The sequence below is a fragment of the Bos javanicus genome, chromosome 2 (genome assembly GCF_032452875.1).
Source record: "Bos javanicus breed banteng chromosome 2, ARS-OSU_banteng_1.0, whole genome shotgun sequence".
Lineage (NCBI taxonomy): Eukaryota > Metazoa > Chordata > Mammalia > Artiodactyla > Bovidae > Bos > Bos javanicus.
This window is the reverse complement of record NC_083869.1, coordinates 95,755,726-95,767,965: the sequence shown is the minus strand read 5'-3', so window position 1 is coordinate 95,767,965 and position 12,240 is coordinate 95,755,726.

Below are 12,240 nucleotides of genomic sequence, written 5' to 3'. Positions count from 1 at the left end.
GTGAAGGGAACAGTTCTGACAGTGCCTGCTCTTTGTTGTCTTCCTCTGTTTTTCTTTTTTTCCAGGGCTGAGGACATGCAGACCTTCTGCGCATCCTGGATCTATGTTTATTTGCTCTTGCCACTGGCTTGGTTCTATTGTTTAGGGAAGAGAATATGAGAGAAGAAAAGTTATGCTCCTTAGAGGCTTTTCTAATTAACTGTTTGAAAGAGACTTTAAAAAAATGCCTAAGTGTGAGGTTATTTGTATGCCTAATTTCGTTTTTATGTTACACTTACTTTTAAGTGTAATTTACCAAGGCTTAACACTTGTATTCTTTCAGGGGCATTACAAAGAGCATTGAACATTTATTACAGCCCTTTAAATGGCTGTGTTTTATTTCCATATGCTTTTAAATGGTTATTGAGTGGATTTGGTGCTCTTCCTGTAGTTAAAGTGCATTTTTTTTATTGTGCATAAATGGTAAATAATTGATACCTGCCATATGCTTCGCTCTCCCTTTTTGAGCTCCCCTTTCCCTTTCCCTCTTCATTCTCTTCCTTTCTCTGTTCCAATTGGTTTCTGCCCTTATCTTGCTCTTTATCCTTTCCTCTGCTCTCTCTGCAGGTCTCCATTGCTTTCAACATCATTTCCCTTGCCTCTAAATATGCTCATTTGAGAGGGGGCTTTTACATGAATTCTTGAGACCATTGCATTACTCCGTGGGGGTGAAGAGGGTGGGTAAAGGCATCAGCTTTTTATTAGGTGATGCCAATATCAAGAATTTAAAATAAGAGAATGGTTTTAGAGAACATTTCTTCAATATATTCTTGTCAGATTGCAAATTGATGCAGGGCTAATTACTGTTGCCTCCTTCTCTGACTAACCAGTGACAACCTCTAAAGCTTGGAGTTAAGAAAGATGTGGCCAAGTGTCTGAGATTGTTCTTAGCAGGCAAAGCTTCTCAAGCTGAACAATTTTAAAGAATCTCTCATTAGGGAAAGAAGAGGATAAATAGTGCAAAGGGTAAATTTAAAGAATGTTCAATTGGATGAATTTGTTTTGGGGAAATTCCTACTATACTGAAGGCAGACTAGAAAAACGTTGATTTCTTTGTTCTTATATCCCCAGAAAGAAAAAAAAATTTTATATATGTGACAGCTCACCAACACTGGAAGAGCTTTTCTTTTTGAAGTTTTAGAAAGGAGTTGAAAATTAATATGCAAATGTAAGGAATCCAGAAAAAACAAAATAATCTTGGCAAAAAAAGAACAAAGTTGGAGGACTCATATTCTCGATTTCAAAAGTTACTGCAAAACAACAGTAATTGAGACAGTATGGTAGCAGAGTATGGATGGCCGTACTGATCAATGGAATGGAAATGAGAGCCCAGAAAGAAACCTACGTATCTACAGTCAACTGGTTTTTGGGGAAAAAAATGCCAACATCATTCAATAGAAAAAGAATAGGCCCAACAAATGGACAGCCATTCTTCATGCAAAAGAATGGAGTTGAATCTCTACCTTATACCGCTACAAAATTAAATCAAAATGGATCAAAGGCCTAAAAGTAAAGCTAAAACTGTAAGACTCTTAGAAGGAAGCATAGGAGTAAATCTTTGTGACTTTGGATTTGGCGATGAATTCTTAGATATGACACCAAAAGCACAAACAACAAAATGAAAAAAAAAAAAAAGGGACTTCTCTAACGTTAAAACTACTTTTTCCTTCAAAAGGTACACTATCAAGAAATTGAAAAGACAACCGCAGAATGGGTGAAAATATTTCCAAATCACAGATCTTCTAAGAATACTTAGAATATATATTTACCATATGTAAAGAATTCTTACAGTTCAATAATAGATTTTAAAATGGGCAAATGATTTGAGTAAACATCTTTCCAAAGATGGTAACACTTAGAAGGAAACAGGAGTAAATCTTTGTCACTGTGAATTTGGCAATGGATTCTTAGATATGACACCAAATGACAACAAAATGAAGGAAAAAAGAACAACAAACTTAAGAAAAGATGCTAAATGTCATTAGCTATCAGGGAAATGCAAATCAAAACCATCATGTGATACCACTTTTTATCTGCTGTGATAAAGAAGACAGACAATGGCAAGTATTGTCAGGATGTGGAGAAATTGGAATCCTTATACAAGGATGGCAGGAATGCAAAATGTTGCAGTCATTTTGGAAAACAGGCTAGTGGTTCCTCAAAAGAACATAGAGAGACCACATGGAGTAGAACCCAGCAATTTCACTTTTAGGTACATACTTAAGACAAATGAAAATGTATGTCCACACAGAAACTTGTGCATGAAATGTTCATAGTAGCATTGCTGCTAAGCTGCTGCTAAGTCACTTCAGTTGTGTCCGACTCTGTGCGACCCCATAGACGGCAGCCCACCAGGCTCCCCCGTCCCTGGGATTCTCCAGGCAAGAACATTGGAGTGGGTTGTCATTTCCTTCTCCAATTCATGAAAGAGAATGCATTCTCTTTCATGCATTGGAGAATTCCAGGCAAGAATACTGGAGTGGGTTGCCATTGTAATAATTAAAAGGTAGGAATAAACCAAATGTCTATCAACTGATAAATGAATGAAAAAAAGTGTTATATCTATACAGTGGAATATTATTTAACCATAGAAAAGAATAAGTACTTATACATGCTATAGCATGGATAAACTTTGAAAACATTATGCTAAGTGAAAGAAGCCAGACACAGAAGTCCATTTACAGTATGATTTCATTTATATGAAACATCCAAGATAGACAGAAAGTAGAAACAGATGGCTGATAGGCAGAAATTAGAGACAGAAGGTTGATTGTGGTTACCTGATACTGAAAGAGAATGGATGGGGAGATTGAGGTGTGATAGCTAAGGGATATGGGGCTTCTTTTGGGGGTGATAAAATGTTCTAAAATTGATTGTGATGATGATTACATAACTCTATGAATACACTAAAAAAACCCACTGAATTGTATACTTTAAATATTTGAATTGTGTAGTATTTGAATTTTATCTCAGTAAAGCTGCTATACACAGAAGAACTATACAAAAAAGATCTTCATGACCCAAATAACCATGGTGGTGTGATCATTCACCTAGAGCCAGAATTCTGGAATGTGAACTCAAGTGGCCTTAGGAAGCATCACTATGAACAGAGCTAGTGGAGGTGATGGAATTCCAGCTGAGTGATTTCAAATCCTAAAAGATGATGCTGTTTTAACATATTGAGTGCTACACTCAATATGCTGACAAATTTGGAAAACTCAGCAGTGGCCACAGGACTGGAGAAGGTCTGTTTTCCTTCCAATCCCAAAGAAAGGCATTGCCAAAGAATGTTCAAATTACTGCACAATTGCCCTCATCTCACATGCCAGCAAAGTATGCTGAAAATTCTTCAAGCCAGGCTTCAACAATACATGAACCGTGGGGTTGCAAAGAGTCAGACATGACTGAGTGACTGAACTGAACTGAACTGAACTGAAAGCCTTTGACTGTGTAGATCACAGCAAACTGTGGACAATTCCTCAAGAGATGGGAATACCAGACCACCATACCTGTCTCTTGAGAAATCTGTATGCAGTCAAGAAGCAACAGTTAGAACTGGACATGGAACAACAGACTGCTTCCAAATTGAAAAAGGAGTTCCTCAAGGCTGTGTAATGTCACCCTGCTTATGTAGCCTATATACAGAATTCAGTCAGTTCAGTTCAGTTGCTCAGTTGTGTTCAATTCTTTTCGACTCTATGCACTGCAGCATGCCAGGCCTTCCTGTCCATCACCAACTCTTGGAGTTTACTCAAACTCATGTTCATTGAGTCAGTGATGCCATCCAATCATCTCATCCTCTGTCATCCCCCTCTCCTCCTGCCTTCAATCATTCCCAGCATCAGGGTCTTTTCAAAAGAGTCAGTTCTTTGGATCACATGGCCAGAGTATTGGAGTTTCAGCTTCAACATTAGATCTTCTAATTAATATTCAGGACTGATTTCCTTTAGGATGGACTGGTTGGATCTCCAAGGGACTCTCAAGAGTCTTCTCCAACATCACAGTTCAAAAGCATCAATTCTCGGCGCTCAGCTTTCTTTACAGTCCAACTCTCACATCCATACATGACTACTGGAAAAACCATAGCTTTGACTAGACGGACCTTTGTTGGCAAAGTAATATCTCTGTGTTTTAATATGCTGTCTAGGTTGGTCATAACTTTTTTCCAAGGAGTAAGCATTTTTTAATTTCATGGCTGCAGTCACCATCTGCAGTGATTTTGGAGCCCCCCAAAATAAAGTTTGTCACTATTTCCACTGTTTCCCCATCTATTTGCCATGAAGTGATGGGACCAGATGCCATGATCTTAGTTTTCTGAATGTTGCGTTTTAAGCCAACTTTTTCACTCTCCTCTTTCACTTTCATCAAGAGGCTCTTTAGTTCTTCTTCACTTTCTGCCATAAGGGTGGTGTTATCTGTATATCTGAGGTCATCTGCATATTTGAGGTGGTGTCATCTGCCTGTCTGCATATGCAGAGTATATCATGCAAAATGCTGGGCTGGTTGAAGCACAAGCTAGAATCAAGATTGCAGGGAGAAATATCAATAACCTCAGATATGCAGATGACACCACCCTTATGGCAGAAAGTGAAGAAGAACTAAAGAGCCTCTTGATGAAAGTGAAAGAGGAGAGTGAAAAAAGCTGGTTTAACACTCAACATTCAAATAATGAAGATCATGGCATCTGGTCCTATCACTTCATGGCAAATAGATGGGGAAACAATGGAAGCAGAGAGACTTTATTTTCTTGGGCTCTGAAATCACTGCAGATGGTGACTGCAGGCCTGAAACTAAGAGACACTTGCTCCTTGGAAGAAAAGCTATGACCAACCTAGACAGCGTATTAAAAAGCAGAGATATTATTTTGCCGACAAAGGTTCGTCTAGTCAAAGCTATGGTTTTTCCAGTAGTCATGTATGGATGTGAGAGTTGGACTCTAAAGAAAGCTGAGTGACAAAGAATTGATGCTTTTGAACTGTGGTGTTGGAGAAGACTCTTGAGTCCTTTGGACTGCAAAGAGAGTCAACCAGTCAATCCTCAAGGAAATCAAGTCCTAAATATTCACTGGAAGGACTGATGCTGAAGCTGAAGCTCCAATACTTTGGCAACCTGATGTGAAGAACTGACTCACTGGAAAGGACTCTGATGCTAGGAAAGATTGAAGGCAGGAGGAGACGGGAACGACAGAGGATGAGATGGTTGGATGGCCCCACTGACTCGATGGACATGAGTTTGAGCAAGCTCTGGGAGTTGGTGGTGGACAGGGAAGCTTGGCGTTCTACAGTCCATGGGGTCACAAAGAACCAGACAGCACTGAGTGACTGAACTGAACTGAAAGCTGCTATCCTCAAAAACTATAATCTCCAATAATTTAAATAAAAAGGAGTCAAAGCATTTTAAAGTTGTGAAAGATGACCCCTCCCCCAAAGCAAAGCTGCAACTTCTTTGAACAATAACTTGTAAAACTCAAGACACACTGGGTGTAAGTAAGCAATTGTTCCTGTTTTACAGATGCAGAGTTGAGACTCAGGATTAAATGACTTGCTGCAAAGTCATACAGGTAATTGGTGGGATAGATGGGGAACCTAGATTTCTCACAGCCTCTTAGTGCATGATTCTGTCATTCCACTAGCTCCTCTCAGACTTCCCTTTTCACAGGCCTTTGGAGGCAGCAAAAATATGAAACAAAGCTCCCTTTGCTTATTTCCTTACATTGTGGTTAACAGTGAATTAGTTTCTTAGTCGTATCCGATTCTTTGCAATCCCACGGACTGAAGCCTCTCTCCATGGGATTCTCCAGGCAAAAATACTGGAGTGGATCGCCATTCCGTTCTCAAGGGGATCTTCCCAACCCAGGTATTGAACCCAGGTCTCCCAAATTGCAGGCAGATTCTTTACCGTAACTAACCCAAGGCTATTTTTAATGCACAAATCTCAAGTTCTTTGGGGGATATAGCAGAGCCTTGAAGAAACTGGAGGTGGGTGAATTAGTTATTTCCTCACAACCTCTCAATCAAGTGAAAGCGGATCTCAAGACAAATTCTGCCCCATATATGAATATGAACAGGTTGGCACAAAGGAGCTCATACAACCTGCTCTGCCAACCTGATGACATCTCAGGGCTCTCACCTTTTGGTTGTGTTTATCTTCACTTGTATGAAAGGTCCACTTGGGGAAGACATGGTGATATTGTAGAGGTAGAATCTGCAACTGTTCAGACCAGTTTAGGCTACAGAAGTCCTGGCTAATGACTGGATGTAGGACCATTCAGACATCAAGTCTGGGGCATCATCTTAAAGAGACAGGCTACAGGTCCAGCTCGATTCTGGTACCTAAGCAAGGATGCAGAGGGCCTTATAAATATTTTATTCAGTCTATACATCTTGAATACATCTAATTTTTACCAATAAAGCACATTTTTAACCTTTTGAACCTCAGGTTTCACTTCTGTAAAATAAAATATTTAAGGAGTGATGTTACAAATATGTGGAAACTTCTGTGATACTCTAAAAAGCCATTCATTTATTTAATAAATCACCATTTTAAATATTTCTAAAATTTACTTCACTAATTAGAAAACCTTGGGTACTGATTGAGACTACAGAAGACAAAATCATTTGCAGTAGCTGCTTCTAGAACAGTCCTCTCAAATGTGATGCTAACTGGGCACCCCAGGAGTATAGGTTTTCCATTAAGGCAGCTGACTGCCCCTGGAGTGGGAGCTTAAACTAGCATATTCAGAATATCTCAGTCTAGGCTAAAATATTTCAAATTAAATTATAATTAATAAATAAATTAATAAATATGCAAAAAACTCCAAGCAATGTACTAGGGCTGCCAGTTGCTTTACATATTTTAATTACATAATTGTTATGCTTATGTCCTCAGGCTTGTTTGCAAAGGACACAGTTTTTCCTTTTTAAAATTTTTATATAATTTTTAAATGTTACTTTCCATTTACAGTTATTACAAAATATTCACATATTCCCCATGTTGTACAATACATCCTTGAGATTATCTTACACCCAGGGGTTTGTACCTCCTAATTCTCCCCCATCCCACTGGAACCATAGTTAATTCTCTGTATCTGTGAGTTTGCTTCTTTTTTGGTATGTTCACTAGTTTGTTTTTCTTAAAAAAAAATCTATTTTTTAAAGATTCCACATATAAATGATATCATGCAGTATTTGTCTTTATCTGACTTTTTTCACTTAACAATGCCTTCTAAGTCCATCTATGTTTTTGCTAATGGCAATATTTCATTCTTTTTTATGAATGAGTAGTATTCCATTCTATATTTATAACACATCTTCTTTATCCATTAATCTGTTGACGGACACTTGGGTTGTTGCCATGTCTTGGGAATTGTAAATAATGGTGCTATGAACATTGGGATGCATGTATCTTTCCAAGTTAATGTTTTTCTCAGATATATAACTAGTAGTGGAATTGGTAGGTAATATGGTACTTTTATTTTTATTTTTTTGAAAATTCTCCATATTGTTTTCTACAGTGGCTGTACCAATTTATGTTACCACTGACAATGTAAGCATATTCCCTTTTCTCTACATCTTTGCCAACGTTTGTTATTTGCAACTTTTTGATGACAGCCATTCAGACAGGTGTGAGGTGATATATTTTTATGGTTTTGATTTGCATTTCCCTGATGATTAGCAGTGTTAAACATCTTTTCTTGTATATGTTGTTGATCTATATGAGCTGTTTATATATTCTGGGAATATATAAATTTAACTCCTTATTGGGAATATAATTTGCAAATTGTTTTTCCCCATTCAGTATGTTGTCTTTTCATTTTGTTGATGGTTTCCTTTTCTGTCCAAAAGCCTTTAAGTTTAAGCAGGTGTCATTTGTTGATATTTGCTTTTATTTCCTTTACTTTAGGAGATGGATCCAAAAAAATATGATTTTGATTTATGTCAAAGAGTGTTCTGCCTATGATTTCCTCTGGGAGTTTTATAGTATCCAGTCTTAACATTTAGGTCTTCAAGCAAATGATGCAAATTTTTCAAACCAAATAAAGAGAAAAATGGATAGAAGAGGAAGACATAGAGAATGGATAGAAAGGGAAAAAAAGGCAGAGAAAAGTGGAAACTGAGAAAGGAACAGTTTTAGAGACTCAGAGAGAGGCACAGGGAGAAGAAGAACCAAAATAGTCAGGCATCCTCAGCTTGGTCATTTTTAAATTTTCATGTGATTCCTTCAAAGACCTCTTTTTCACTGCCAAGCATAGCAAGTCTGTCTCATCAAAACTATCCCTGGCTTGGCTGGAGGGATACACAGAGGACAACAGAAATATCTTCTGATAACCCCCATGTTCATTGCGGCAGTACTTACAATAGCCAGGACATGGGTTGAATCTGTGTCCATCAGTGGATGAATGAGTAAAACTATGTGATATATATAAATTTCAGCCATAAAAAGAAGGAAATTCTGCCATTTGGAACAATGTGGATGGACCTTGAGGGCATTATGCTAAATGAAATGTGACACAGAGAAAGACAAAGGTTGCATGATCTTACTTTTATGTAGAATCTGCAAAATCTGAATTCATAGCAACAGAATACACTGTTTTCTGAAATAGTGGTGGAGAATAGGACATGGAGGAAATGGGATGGTCAAAAGGAACAAACTTCTACTTGTAAGATAAACAAGTTCTGGGGATAAAACATACAGCATAGTGATTAGAGTTAACAATACTGTATCATATATTTGAAAGTTGTTTAAGAGAGTAGATCTTAAAAACTCTCATCATGGGAAAAAAAATTGTTACTGTGTGAGGTGATGGATGTTAATTAAACTTACTATAATGAGCATTTTGAAACAGACACATATATCAAATATCATATTGTACACTAATGTGTGTGTGTGTGTGTGTATGTGCTCAGTTGCCAAGTTGTGTCTGACTCTTTGGAATCCCATGGACTGTAGCCTGCCAAGCTCCTCTGTCCATGGGGTTTTCCAGGCAAGAATACTGGAGTGAATTGCCATTTCCTCCTCTAGGGGATCTTCCTGACTCAGAGTTTGAACCCATGTCTCCTGCATCTCTTGCATCGGCAGGAGGATTCTTTACCACTGAGCCACCTGGGAAGTCCCATGGTACACTAATATGATTAACTAATACAATGTTGTTCATTACTCAGTTGCTAAGTCGTGTCCGACTCTTTGCGACCCCATGAATTACAGCATGCTAGGCTTCCCTGTCCAACACTATCTCCCAGTTTGCTCAAGTTCATGTCCATTGAGTTAGTGATGCTATCTAACCATCTCATCCTCTGTTGCCCTCTTCTCCTGCTTTCAATCTTTCCCAGCATCAGGGTCTTTTCCAATGAGTTGGCTCTTCACATCAGGTGACCAAAGTATTGGAGTTTCAGCTTCAGCATCAGTCCTTCCAATGAATATTCAGGGTTTATTTTCTTTAGGATATGTTTTATGTCAATTTTACCTCGATAAAATTGGGAAAAAATGAGAAATATCTCCTGAGGAAATAAACGTAAGCTCACTCTCTCTGAGTCTGGCAGGGTGTTGTGGTGCTGGTAGGCACGTGGGTGGAATCCTTCCTAGAGCAAAATGGCAGTGCTGCAGCCACACACCAACTGCAGGGGATCCCAGGGCTCTTTCCAGAGGTGGAGTGAATGACTGCCCATGGGCAATGATATAGGGGTTTCAGAAAAGGATCTCCTTACTCACGATCTACATTCATTGCCTGCCTTGGCTTTGCCACTCAGTATGGCATCAGACGAATTATTCAGCCTTTCTGAATCTCAGATTCCACCTTCATACAACGAGGACTAGTGCCGTAAGTATATGCTATATGTACTGTAAATACTTCTTTTTCCTTAATTCATTCTCTCTCTCTCTTTTTTTTTTGGTAACAGATTTTATTTTTCATTAAGAGTATCTTTTAAAAATATCAGTGACTCTAGGAGAGGTGTCTTAAGACAGTTTTTCTCAAATACCCATCAAAGTGCCCCTAATGGAGGAGAAAGATAAACATTTAGACCCTGGAGATCTGGGGAAGGATTTGGAAGCTCTTGCTTCAGGCTCAAATTTTATTTATAGTTTTGATTCATTTTATTTTAAAAGTCCATGAATTTTGCATTTTACTCCATGTTTGTATAGTATTCTAGTTTGTAATGCTCTTAAAAAAAAGGAATTTCCCCTATTATTGGCACTTGAGGAAAATGTCTCATGTTTATCCTGCAGCTTCTTGTTCTCCTGGCATGTGGCCATGTGCTCCTTAGGGTCTATAATCCCTGGCTTGAGCAGAGTGGCCTTATGTATCAGTTAACATGCTGGCAAATAAAGCTACAGAGGAAATAGGACACCCAAAGATGATTCCAGTTTTGTCTTGAGGCCACTGAGCCTGGTATTCTCATGTCTGTGCTGTATGCTGTGATGTGCTTAGTTGCTCAGTCGTGTCCGACTTTTGCGACCCCATAGACTGTAGCCCGCCAGGCTCCTCCATCTATGGGGATTCTCCAGGCAAGAATCCTGGAGCAGGTTGCCATGCTCTCCTCCAGGGGATCTTCCCAACTCAGGGATCGAACCCAGGTCTCCTGCATTGCAGACGGATTCTTTACCATCTGAGCTGCCAGGAAAACCTGGTATTCATGTCTAGGCTACTCTAAATTTCTAGCTAGAAACTATGGTGATTTTATTTCAGACTGAGACCAAAGGTGACAGGAGGAGTGAGTTTAAGTTCAAATATTGGGGTTTTCTGATTTTATCAGCATCCTAAGAATTTGGCTTTAAATTTGAGGTCTTTTTGGCCATGTACAGAATGACAGTTTTCTAGTCTCTCAAAGATCTTTATCAGGCTCATTCATCTGGGGCCCTAAGAGAGAGGGTGAGAATTTGAAATGGGATATGAACCTGAAATATCCTTCCAGGTAATATTTATAGTCTTGGGAGCCTTGAAGTTCTCAAGGTCCTCTTGGTTTCACAGTGCAAGTGTTCCTTTAAGATGGCCATGCTAGTGAGAAGGCATCATCTAGTCTTCTGCAGCCACTAAATTAATGATCCTACTTTCATGAAAAGGTACTAAAAGGTTAAATGTTCCTTGGAAGAGGATCTTTTTAGAGTCATCTCTCAACAAGTTGTCTTAGGCTGTACAGATTGTCTCAACCATTACTAACAGATGCATCTGCCGTGAGACAATTTTGCAAGCCCAGGCAGAAAAGAACTCATGCTTTTCTGAAATCTTTCCCTTGGCTCATATTAAAACTAGCCAGGAGAGGAGTCATAGCAAAGTTTATTAGGGACAGTTCCCTGGAGGGGAAAATAATGGGGATAATGAGACAAATATTCTTAAGGCATCCTGGGGCTTCTGGAATAAGCAGGCTCTGGTCCACCGGAATAGCTGGTGGAAAAATGGCTTTGTTATACATAATTTTAGAAAATGTGTACTGTTGTTATATTCCAAATATATTTGAAATTTCCTAAAGAAGTTCTTTGTTGTCATTTGTTGTTGTTCTGTTGCTAAGTCGTGTCTGACTCTTTTGCGACCCCATGGACTGTAGCCCTACAGGCTCCTCTGTCCATAGGATTCCCCAGGCAAGAATAGTGGAGTGGGTTGCCATGCCCTCCTCCAGGGGATCTTCCTGACCCAGAGATCAAACCGGCGTTTCTTATGTCTCCCACATTGGCAGGTGGGTTCTTTAACAGTAGCGTCACCTGGCAAGCCCAGTGTAATATAACCTTAACCAGGAAGGAAGCAGATGAAGTGTATGTGTGCATGTGTGTGTGTATGAGAGAGAGAGAGAGAGAGAGAGAGAGCAAGGAAGGGAGTGAAAGCTAGAGACTGACTTTCTGGTTAAGGTAAGATATGCCATCCATTTAATGGTCTAAAAGCTACTGGAACCATCATGTTAGGTCCAGGTAAATGCTACCAAAGGCTCCACAAGTCAGTATAAGGTCCAAATATGAAGAAAGGAACTTTTATCTATTCCAAAATCACATTACAAAGCTTTATTTAGCGCATCTTCCCAATGGCATTGTAGATAGCTGTGACCCTAGATATATAATGGGGAGGTGAGAAGGGTGTTTCGTGTACAAACCAGGGAAGCTCCTCCCTGCATTACTTCCAAGTACATTGACCATTTTCTTATAGGCCTGGCCTTGACACTGAGAATATGAATTCAAGCAAATCTGGACATAGTTGAATGTGAGGAGCTTCTGGTC